The sequence below is a fragment of the Mya arenaria genome, chromosome 5 (genome assembly GCF_026914265.1).
Source record: "Mya arenaria isolate MELC-2E11 chromosome 5, ASM2691426v1".
Classification (NCBI taxonomy): Eukaryota; Metazoa; Mollusca; class Bivalvia; order Myida; family Myidae; genus Mya; species Mya arenaria.
The window spans coordinates 19,582,146-19,594,476 of record NC_069126.1 but is presented as its reverse complement, the minus strand read 5'-3'; positions in this window follow the sequence as shown (position 1 = coordinate 19,594,476).

The following is a 12,331-nucleotide window of genomic DNA, read 5'->3' as shown; positions in this document are numbered from 1 at the left end:
TACAAAAACCTTAGTTCTATGTTGTGGAACTTTGGCATTCTTCTTATCCTCGCAATCTTCAACGCTGTATGGAATACTTACCATTGGGATCGTTCGGATTGCAATTCTTCGCAATACAAGATACAAAGCCTTACCGAGGAAATGGAGACTGCATAACATTTTAATTTTCTGTCTGGCAACATTCAGTTTGAGTTTTCTGATGTGTCTACTACCTTTCCTGATTTGGGCTCGACGTGACATACGGTATATCAAGCATGGATGCTCGATGGAAACAGTGTTTGGCGATAGTTTAGAACTCGCCATGCGGGTATTGGTTGTTATGTTTCTAATTCCATTGATGACCACCAACATCTTGTATTGCATTGTGTTTGCTTTGTTGCGAAATGTTCGGAACAAGGTTATTCCACGAACTCATGATATAGACACAGATAAACAGCAAGCAGATGCACCAGCTCTTAATCAAAACACAAGCAAATCAGCTACACGGCCGTTTAAAGAATGCAAAAACAATGTAAGGATAAATTCAAGCAAAGAAATGCTTTCTGGATCTCAGCTTCGAGAATGTACAATGGAGATGAACGACATACTTTACTGTATTGAGAATATCCCAGATGAGGATGAACCCAGTAACGTTTTAAATGTTGCGACCACTCGCATTGCCCGCAACAACCAGGGAACATTAGTTGATAATACCATCACATCACAGGTTGTTGTAGCACCCACTTCTCAAAGTCCAGGACCTGAGAGAATCATTGTGCACTCTAGTACACACTTTATCACTCCTAGAAATTTGCAGAAGGCATACGTGCTGCTCGGTTTAATAATTTTATTTCTTAATCTATGTTCATGGCCTGGGGTTATCGTGCTCATGATGGAAAGTATGACGGACACTTGGACACTTACCCGAGCTGTCAAGTTTCCTATATTCACAACTATCTCCTGTAACGCTTTGGTGAACCCCATTCTTTATGCCATTCAAGTAACCGAATTTCGCCGTGCTCTAAAGTCGCTATTTTTAGACTGCGCCAGATGCTTTGAAAGATAAGCAATTCAACTGAAAGGCTAATAAAACCCTACAAAAATTAGATGGACTTGTATTTTACTTCGCAAGATACATACTTTGATTTATATCAGTGTCGTCAACTTGTTTTATTATACCTCACTCCTATTAGTTTCTAAATGATATATAGCATCAGTGGGCGACACTTCGAAAAGTCCCCCGCTCTGTATGGTCTCCCGCTGTTTTTATTGACAGATCGATATACATGCGGTTTGATTGTAATGTAAGATGAAGAAAGGGTAAATATAATACCATGAAAATATTGCAAATACGCTGTTTTGACTTTCAAGCATAGACAAATGGGTTCTTTATTTTCCATTTTAGTTTAAATAATAAATAATAATAATTTAAATAAACACTGTGATGACTTTTCTATTATGTTTTCCGTTCATTTAATTCAAATATTAGTACTCGGTGAGCAATACCTTTTCAAACGATGCCATCATAACGTGGAGTCAAAAGACATACATTAAAGTGACTGCCAATGTTTTGATAAGCTGGCGAGTTGATCTCTTAAGGGCTGGGAAACCAAAGCGTATCCTAATGTTTGAATGTAGTGTGAACGGCACAGCATTTAAATTATGTATTCTTGTAGCAAATAGTATTAAAGCAATACTTCAGCGTGATTGTACATGTATTTCGGATGATACGTTTAGGATAACTTATTTACAATAACGAATGACGATCAAATCTTCGCCAAGAATCGAGTGTCTACCAGAACTATCAAAATCCCTGTGTTACAGGGCATAAGCATTGGACCAATATGGGTGCATCTTCTGGAATAGTTGGGTTATTCTTTAACTGGAATGGAAAACATTACGCAATAATTAGAAATGAGATTTTCCGTGACAAGGTACCGTATTATATCATGCATAGGACGCACTTTTTTACCTCCAATTCTTGTCTTAAAAAGGGCCTGCGTCCTTTCTATGCTATTAGAATTGCATCTGTTTTTTTCCAAGTCCATTTCAGGTCGAAAATATCGGACCGGGGAAGAACGCGGTAAAAGTAAGTATCTGTACTGCGTCACCGAAGAGAACAACTGACATAGGTAAAATCACGCAAGTTAACACACGCAGAAATGTTTACTTTAAAATGATTTATTGAGAAATAAATTGAAAACAAACATGAGTGTTTACTTTTTTACAAAAGGGACGCTACTCACAAAAACTCGATGTGAGTCAGCACTTTAACTGGTTTGAGTTATAACGGCAACGGAAAATCGGGAAAGGAGGTAAATATCAATTAATCGTTGTTCATGATTTTAATGTTTCGATATTTTACAAAACATTTTGTTGTATCTTACTGTTTTAAAAAATAATAAAAGAATGTGCATAACGCAAAGTAGCATTATTGTCACTATCAAATCTTTTTCAAATGTGCGAAGGTGTGAAAAACACCCGCTGTCTGTCATTAGAAAAACATCCATAGAACGAACTATTGAGATGTTAATACCGTATGGTTGTTTGTTCGCACTTTACCCGTCGTGCCTTCCGCTGGCAAGGATAATTACCGACACGCATTAATTATGCCTGACATGCTTTAATCCGCGCAGCGACAAGCCTTATCAAAACAATCATCAGTTTTGACAATACACAGTTTTGCAACGGTTGCAACGGTTGACTGTCATTCAGAACGCATGTCGGAACTATTGCAACGGTTGCAACGGTTGACTGTCATTCAAAAGGCATGTGGAACTATTGCAACGGTTGACTGTCAGTCAGAAGGCGTTTCAGGACTATTACAGCATTTGTATAAGTCTTATAATATGCGTGAATGTTCTCAAAATGTCAAGACTTATATCATTGTTGTGTACACTAAATTACCGAAATACGACGATAATTATCGAAATACACAAGACAGTTATCGAAATATGCCTTATATACATTTTTTTTTACTTCAATATATGTTATAAATACTTTACCAACCTCAATTTTTCGGCTCCGATTTTGACATTTTTTCGCTGCGTCCTATCTTATATATTAAGGGTTTTTACCCGTTTTTTCAACTATTTTTTTGCCTGCGTCCTATCTATGCTAGCGTCCTATACATGATATAATACGGTACGCACACTTGTGCAGGAAAGGTATGTCAAATCGATTATCGATTACGTAAGCAATGTTACATTGTGATTATATTTGATGACAAATAACATTTGCTATTTTTATCCAGTTGAATTGAATCATAAAGAAGCCTTGTCATATATTTCCAAATCCTTTAAATGTTCAAACGATATGAAATGTGCGGTCAAGTTTCCAATGGTCACTAAGGCGTTAAGGGTTTCAAGTCACTAGGGCTGTAGTTACGTAAGCTGATGATTAGAGAATCATGCCTAACTATGTGCAAGTAATAGATACAGTACGAGTTTTTCTCCGAGGCGAAGCCGAGGATTAAATTGGTGTTCGTCCTAGCGAAACGACTTCTTACCTCTGAAAGAGGACACTTCTGAAGAAAAAACGAGTAACTGTATCTGACTTATACGACGATAAGTGCATTTCATAAACTAGTGAGCAAATAAATGCATTAATAAATAAATTAATACAGATTTATAAATAGATATATATTAATATTTTTACGAAAGATAAACATTAGATTATTATCGTGGCCTTTCTAAATACAATGTATCGGCTAGTGGGATTGTTCGAAATTCTCATGCGCGGTCCGTTTACAGTCGTAAGAAGACACTTTTTCAATAGCTCTGCTGGGCGAATAGTCGTATACGCTACTTTGGAACTAGACACAGTGTACTAAAATCAACCAAAATAAGCTTTATTAGCACGTTTTTTAAGCTTTATTGTACTACAACCATCGTTACTGATTTGTTTTCTACATAATTTTAATATTGTGATTCACATGCCATTACTTTATTGTATTCTTATATTATCTACAAAAAGGTGTTGCATCCTCTTCACGTTGCCAGTAACTTTAACTATAATTGCACATGTATATTATCATTATTGACGATGGCAGAGCTGTGAAGAATATAAAGAGAAAACAATACTATTGTAATCAAGCGATTATAATTAAGACAGCAAGTACGAAGGCAGCGGAGGCGGCGAAAACGAGGTTATGATTTTGAAGATATTGACTGTTCTGATTGATGATTATAACGACAAATCAATGTAACGATGATCATGTTAATGTTGAAGTTTATGATGTCTTCAAAATCTAAAAACATGTTCAGTTTCACGATCCCAAACTTTTCAAATGTAACTTAAAACGAGTGTTGCACAAACACGACCGATTGATGTCAATACTTGAACTCGTCGCTACCAAAATAAGGGCGCATCAAAGCTCCTTTAAGACCTTGATATGTGTTGTTTTAATTGATGTTCTTAATAAAGCCTTGACATTATTTTGAAAAAAGGAATACACCCATAATGTACTATGAATCAATATCAGTATGAAAAGTTTTAAAACCCATCGTAGCCACTAAAGTAAAGCGTATCTACCGCCAGGTCACATTATATTTATTGTCCAGCTGTACAACAGAAGCAATATTATGTCAAAACCAAATGTGTTGATGAAACTGATATAGAAAAGGGACATTTAATCTACAAATTATCGCATTTCTGATAGCTCTTTCAGGGAATAGGGTCGCGTAGGGCTTATTGCTATATCGGAAATGTGAAAGGTTGATTACTGTTGTCATAGATAACAGATATACAATTATTTGTATAGTACACCGTTAGAATTCACCAAGTATAACAATGACAGTCCTGACAGTTATGGAAAGACGTGGTAGTTCTCATTAGGACGTTGAATGGGGATAAGGATTCTGATGAAAAATGTTTTCTAAGCGAATATATAATAGCACTTATTTTCAAATGCAAAACAATTTGATTTGTTGTAGTTGTCGTGCGCACGGCGTCTAACCGCGCCACCCGCGAATACAGCCTGTAACCATGCTCCTACCTTAAAAGTTAAAACGTAGCTCGCCATGCAGGCCTTTTACAGACGTCAGCCACTCATATTCACAAACAATGTCAGGGGAGCAAACCACGCCCTTTACTATGTAAATACCAATGAGATTGAGTGCTTTTTCCAAACTGATATCAATGCTATACACATACATTTGATAGAATATGTTGATCAAGAGTGTACACATAGAAATGGGTTTAAGTATGGCTTTATGACATTTTAATCCGACAATACGAGGTTTGTTCTTAGACTTCGTACAATGCAGTGCCTTCAAGCAAATATTTTGTTGGGGAGTAGCACGTGCAATCGCAAAATAATTTGATCTGCGATGTTCTTTAATGTTTACAGATTGCGAGAGTCCGCCAACAGGCGCCTGAGTTAGGTGGAATCACATAAAGATATCTTCATCGAAGAGCTGACTCACTATTGCGATGTTCCTTAGCAAACAAAAACACGAGAATGACATATAACAATGCATTAAACGCGTTTCAAACCAATGCTATATGAATATAGTCTGGAAACAAGCATGCCGATTCTAACACAGCATCCAGTATGGTTCACAGTATATTGTTTCAAAAACCGCCGCTCACCAAATACGATTAAAACATGCATTATAGGCCTTAACTTCAATTTTAAGTTAAATTCTCAGATTTTCCCCCAAGATTTAAGCGTAATGGGTTAACGCTTCAGAGACATTTTAAGTTCAGTGTTAAGTGCTGGTCACCCTTTGAGACCATAAATCTTTTGGCCGTATTTAAATACCATGATGTAGATGTGGAATACTGATACATATTCACTTTACATTTCTGAGTTAAATTGAAAACGCAAATTGAGTGTATGAAAATGACATTATTTTATCTGGGAAATATTTTATAAGTCTAAATGTTAAATGTATGAACACAATTTACAGCAACATTCTGATTTACAGCCCAGTTTATTGGATACTGTTAATTTTTTATTGAAGATAGTACAAGTGAAATAAAGAACTATCAGTTTACACAGCTTCATTCATAATAACTTACGCGTTATTCTAAAAGGGGCTCATTCGACAGTGTAATGTTGGCAACACTTTTTTAACTTTCTCTATTAGTTTTTAGATATTTTACTTACTAGTATAAACGGACATAAAACAGTCTAGCTGATACATTTTAATTGAATTTTGTAAATCGGAGCGCAAATCAGTTAAAGCTTTCAACAGAGGAATTAAAGCATTTGCAAAATAATTCATTTTTACACCAGCATCATTTTACATGTATCAGTAATTTTAATTAAAGCTGCGCTCTCACAGATTGTTTTGACACGTATTTTTGTCTTGGAATGAGCTAATTATTATGTAAATGTATGGGAACCAGTGATATACGACTGCTGACAAAAATGCAGTTTTCATAGTACCTTCGAAAACTGATGTTGTATGGTCAAAAGCGTTACTTCCGCTGTACGAAAAATGAAATTTATTCGGCAGCTTTCTAAACAATTGAGATCTGTTCTATTGTGAGTTATCTTATATGACTAAATTGAAGACTTTGATGCCAAAATTATAAAAAGAAAATCAAAACTGTCACTCTGTGAGAGAGCAGCTTTAAGTTCAAATAGTATTACGATATTTCATTCACGGAGACACAATCTTTCCCCATTTTATTTCACACGTGATATAAATTAAAAGCCTGAATAAGTACCTTTACTTGTAGTTTGTCGACACAAATGTTTATTCAAATCATTTTAATTTGCAGATGATAGTATGAAATACATTGCCGGAAACTACACATTGTTATTCTAATGTAATACAAACTATATCCAATGCAATAACGTTTATATGTAAAAGAATAGCGTTGGCTCTGATCTAATACCCAACTCTATAATACACTAATTATATATTTGTTTAACTTAAACATTTTTTTCCCATTTGATTCCCATGACAAATTGTGATTTCTGGCAAATCTATGTCCATTTGTAAATGAGATGTCATTGAATGGTGAATTCAAGGTGGTTGAGGATCTCCAAATCTCCAATGTGTAAACGTGATCTTGGAGAGAGCTAACAAGCTTCTAAGTGGTGAGCCCAGCAGGCCAGGGTGTTTTATGACCACAGGGGCCAGTTTCAATACTCGATTGTTGTCGTATCTTAAATCTGTGTAAAGAGCACCAATGGTAATTCATCATATTGTTCTTATTTCCTCATCTCTGTGTTCATTTGAATGTTGGTTAAAGCTCGTTTCACTCAAGTTTGAAACAGAGTAAAGAAACTATAATACATGTACTAAGATAATTTCAATTTTCAACTAAAATTGACTAAGAACTTTATCGAAATGCCCCCCCCCCCCCCCCCCCCTGGTCTCTGTAAAATATGGTTTGCTACGCTTCGCTTGAGAAGTGTCAATTTGGAATAACTGAGTTGGACTGTTAAGTGACATTTGAAGGACACGAGGCGTCCAACAGACTGAAAATATTAGCGTTTTCCCTATAGTAGGTTATAATTCGTATCAAAGTGCCTTCAGGTTATCTCTTTATGGGGTATTTAATGGGGTATTTAGCAGACAAAGAAGTTAGTTTTTTGCATCAACGAGCTCGTTAAAGCGGGGAGAAGGTATCCGTCACTAACAACGATAAGTAGGCATCAGTCACGCTACGTATGTATAAAACCAGTCAGCGCCAACCATCAAAATGGACAATGTTAGATGCATTATTTGATATGTAATATATTTAAACATAAAGGTGTAGAATGCGAGTCCAAAATGAAATGTTTGGTAAAATATGCAGCATATTTACCATTACAGGCAATGTTTACCTTTTCAAGCCACATTAAGTCGTTTTAACAATGCGTGCTATAATAGCGAGTTTTTATGAAATATAAAATTGGTGGAAACTTCCAACCATAGCCATTTTTGTAATACATGTATGTAATTAGTTATGTGGACTGCTGGCAAAGTTTGAAGGCAGACACGTAAATGATTAGCAAACTGATCAAACTTTATCAATATTTGTATTGAAAGTATGTTAAAGTAATATCAACCCCATTACATGCACTGGTGTTGATAATGCGATATTACTTAAGTATTGAATACTTATGTATGATTATATTAAACTGGCACTAGTTTTAAGTGTTACGTTTCATCGACGACTTACAATATGACCCGCTTGTGTCTGCAATGATACGACTACGACACACACATATGATATCAATGTTAAATGGTGAATCTGGAACACAAATATACACACCATAAACAGCAGGTGTCCGTGAATGTCAAATCGTAAAACTCATGACACAACGATTGAGTTATAATCCCAATCATAATTCATAGAATAGTGCTGCACTTCTGCTCATGTAAATTGAGTCGTCTGCTTTATCCCTATACGGAACTTTCGGTTTGGAAATACAGGTGATGCTGCATCTCAATACGAAGCTTCCAGTCTGATATCACAGTTTCTACTTGTAAGGGACTTCCGGTTTGGTATCACGGCTGAGGCTACATTTCAATACGGAGCTTCCTGTCCGGATGTGCGATGTTTGTTTGATATTTATAAGAAGCTTTGGGTCTGGTATCACGATTAGTTCTTCATTCAATACGAATGTTCCGGTCTTGTCCCGTGGTGTCTGCTTGATAACTGCACACAATTTCTGGTCTGGTAGGTAATGTGTGTGTGGCATTAACTCGTTAGTTAAAATATACTAGGAGCGCTGGATCATGATGCGCAACTTCCGGTCTAGTGCCACAGGTTCTGCTGGATCACAGCACGCAAGGTCCGGTTTTGTTTCGTGTATTCTGATGATTTACAACGCATACTGTCCAGACTGGTGTCAGAGATATTATTGAAAAATTGCACGCAACTTCCGGATAAGTGTCGCGGTTGTCGATGGCTCCCAACACAGCATCACCTAATAAAAATCAATAGTTTGGGTCTATGGCAGCTCATTTGTCATTAACTGAAAGTAGTTCGAATACTGTAATAGGAATAAAGATATTCCCTTCCACCTCCTCAAAATTGTATTTCAGTTATTATGAAAGGAGTTATGGAATGGTGCTGCACTCTGTCCTCTTTTGGTAGCACCTTTCTGCTCCATGGATACGAGCATGGATACCCTTCTGCCTTCATATAACTAAATGCTTCATACTTTCAAATATCTTTTTTTGTTTTTATTTAAACTCATAATAAGCTTATAAATACATACACAATAAACGTAGTTGGCAGTTAGAATATTACTTCGAATAAACACAATTTCTAACATTTTTTGTCAAATTCATTTTTTAAAGTTCTCCACAGTCCGCTTCAATATACCCTTTTCTCCTGTAGTAAACTAGGGATACTTTGGTATGGTCTCAACTGTGTAGAGACACATATGATGCCAACAGTCCATGAAGAATTGTAAAAAACTGTTTGCTCAAGGGATATGTTTCCGTGATATGAGCTACCCCCCCCCCCCCCCCTGCCAAACAAGCAACATAAAAACGAACAAACAAACAAATTAACAAACTAAAAACAACACAATTAAAACGTTCCCTTCTTTCTACATCAGTTAATCAAAGGACATGAACCATTTTCAAGAGAGAATTAAACAACTTGACTAATTAATATAAAGTCTGTGTTTTGTTATTGATAACATGTTTTTAAAATCATATGTAAATATCTCAAACTAATCATATTGATGACCAACGCGAATGTGTTCTTTTCCACTGTCGTCAAGGAATATTTCATTGATTACACTGTCGTCAAGGAGTATTTTATTGTCTACACTGTCGCCAGGGAATATTTTATTGTCTACACTGTTGTCAAGGAATGTTATATTGTCTACACTGTCGTCAGGGAATATTTTACACTGTCGACACTGTCGTCAAGGAATATTTTACACTGTCGACACTGTCGTCAAGGAATATTTTATTGTCTACACTGTCGTCAGGGAATATTTTACACTGTCGACACTGTCGTCAAGGAATATTTTATTGTCTATACTGTCGTCAGGGAATATTTTATTGTCTACACTGTCGTCAAGGAATATTTCATTGTCTACACTGTCGTCAAGGAATATTTTATTGAATATTTTATTGTCTACACTGTAGTCAAGGAATATTTTATTGTCTACACTGTCGTCAGGGAATATTTTACACTGTCGTGTTAGGATTAGGCCTAAATATCATTTAAAATCAATTGAGATATTTGTATCAGTATTTGGTCTAACATACAGCCTGTGATGGTGTTACTGCGCGTTGTTGAACTTTTGACCTCATGACCTACATTGGTTTACCCAGACATGACCTATAGCCAACCTTGACCTATATATGATAGAGTAAGGTAATTAACCAACAATTGTGTCATCTAGTTTGTAAACAAAAGTTGTTCAGCATTAGAAAATCGGACCTTTAATCATGAGACGTTAACAATTCTAAAACAAGGCGTTGATATTTTAAACTTTAACAATCTTAATCCGTGTCTGATTGTTATTTTTTAGAACTTGCAGCATCATTGGTATAAGAAAATTGACATGGTTCCTATAGGGCTCGAGAAAATAGTACTGTTGTCACGTGTGACCTACATTTCAACTTCAAATGCCCACAAAAATCAAACATGTTAATTAAACTTTCAAAGCAATTCAAACACAATTTTCACAGAAACGTGAAATAACGACATGGAAATAAGGCTACATGAAAATAAATTTCAAGGAAATAAGGTTACATGGAAATAAGGCTACATGAAAATAAGGCTACATGAAAATAAGGTTACATGGAAATAAGTCTACATGAAAATAAGGTTACATGAAAATAATGTTACATGGAAATAAGGTAACATGGAAATAATGTTACATGGAAATAAGGCTACATGGAAATAAGGCTACATGAAAATAAGGCTACATGAAAATAAGGTTTATAGGAAAAAAACTTACATGGAAATAAGGCTACATGAAAATAAGGTTACATGGAAATAAGGTTACATGGAAATAAGGCTACATGAAAATAAGGTTACATGGAATAAGGTTACATGGAAATAAGTCTACATGAAAATAAGGCTACATGAAAATAAGGTTACATGGAAATAAGGCTACATGAAAATAAAGTTAGAAATGAAGGAACATGGAAATAAGGCGACGAAGTGTTGACGATAGCCGAAGAGGAACAACGACCGCTCGATCAGAGAAGCTAACCAAGACCACTTCCCCTGCGCATTATGATAAGCCATTGACAGCCATTTTTATTATTCTGCAGATCCGTTAACATTGAATTTTAACTGTGAACTTCTTAAGGTTCAAAACGCTTACCATATACAATTCAACGCTCTGTGAATTCCACTGAAGTTATCATTTATCCCGGCCTGATAGTAGTCTATTCCCAGTCTCCCCGTCATGGATAAATAGTCTGCTCCGCCTTAGCCTTAATTATCTCCGTACATGGATACAGGCATCTGAAAGGCAAGAATGCAAAACCTCGAGCAATATCCATACACTATAAATATCTAGGCTAATTAATACTTAATACTCAATATTTTCTTGGTTGATTCGTGTTAAGAGTGTTTGTATCATGTGCAACAGTCGTGGGTTCGATTCCCGGTTGGCCGGCTTTGCACACAAGTCAATGGTGATCATGTATGGCACAAATTGTAGAGGACAAGTTCGAAACCGCATTACACTTATACAGAAACTTTCAAACCTACAATAACACGTTTAGTCTCCAGTACAGATGTTTATTGATAATGCTTGTTTTTGAGAAATGTTTCCTTTTCCATAAAGTAGAGGCTCTTAAAAGGCGGCAATAATAACATGGCAATCTGCGAAAATGCAGTTGCCAACTAATGTTGCATTTTGCCAAAGTAAGATTGACTGATTTTTCGCCTGAACTTTATATATTCTTCCACGACAGCATAGTGATCTAGATTTGATAAGCGCTTGTGGAGGCAGCCCCGGTCATGAAAGTCCCTCTAAGCCACCTAGGTCCCTGTCGCTACCTGCACATAGAGTTCTGAGAATATTCGGCTCAGATTTCTAGAAGGCGTCGAGCGCGTGTCCACCAAGGTTGAGCATTAGAGGTATTACACTTACAAGAAAATCAGAACAAGCACTACCAAATCTAGACAACCGAAGTATCGTAGAAGTTAACATGAAAGTGACATAATTGTACTCATTATTGGTTATAACCATTGCATATCAATTTAGTTAACATGAAAAGTCCTCCGATATCTCGTGAATGCTTTGCATTTGCGTCTTTTTATTGTGACATTGAATCACAAGAGTCAACAAATGCTTTGTGAAATGTTTGCAATAGATATTGACAACTTTTACAATTGTTTTACTTATAAGCATATGGCTCCAAAAAGGGCAGCACTAGCATTTAAAAAAATACAGAAAAACACTACAGTATTGTAACAA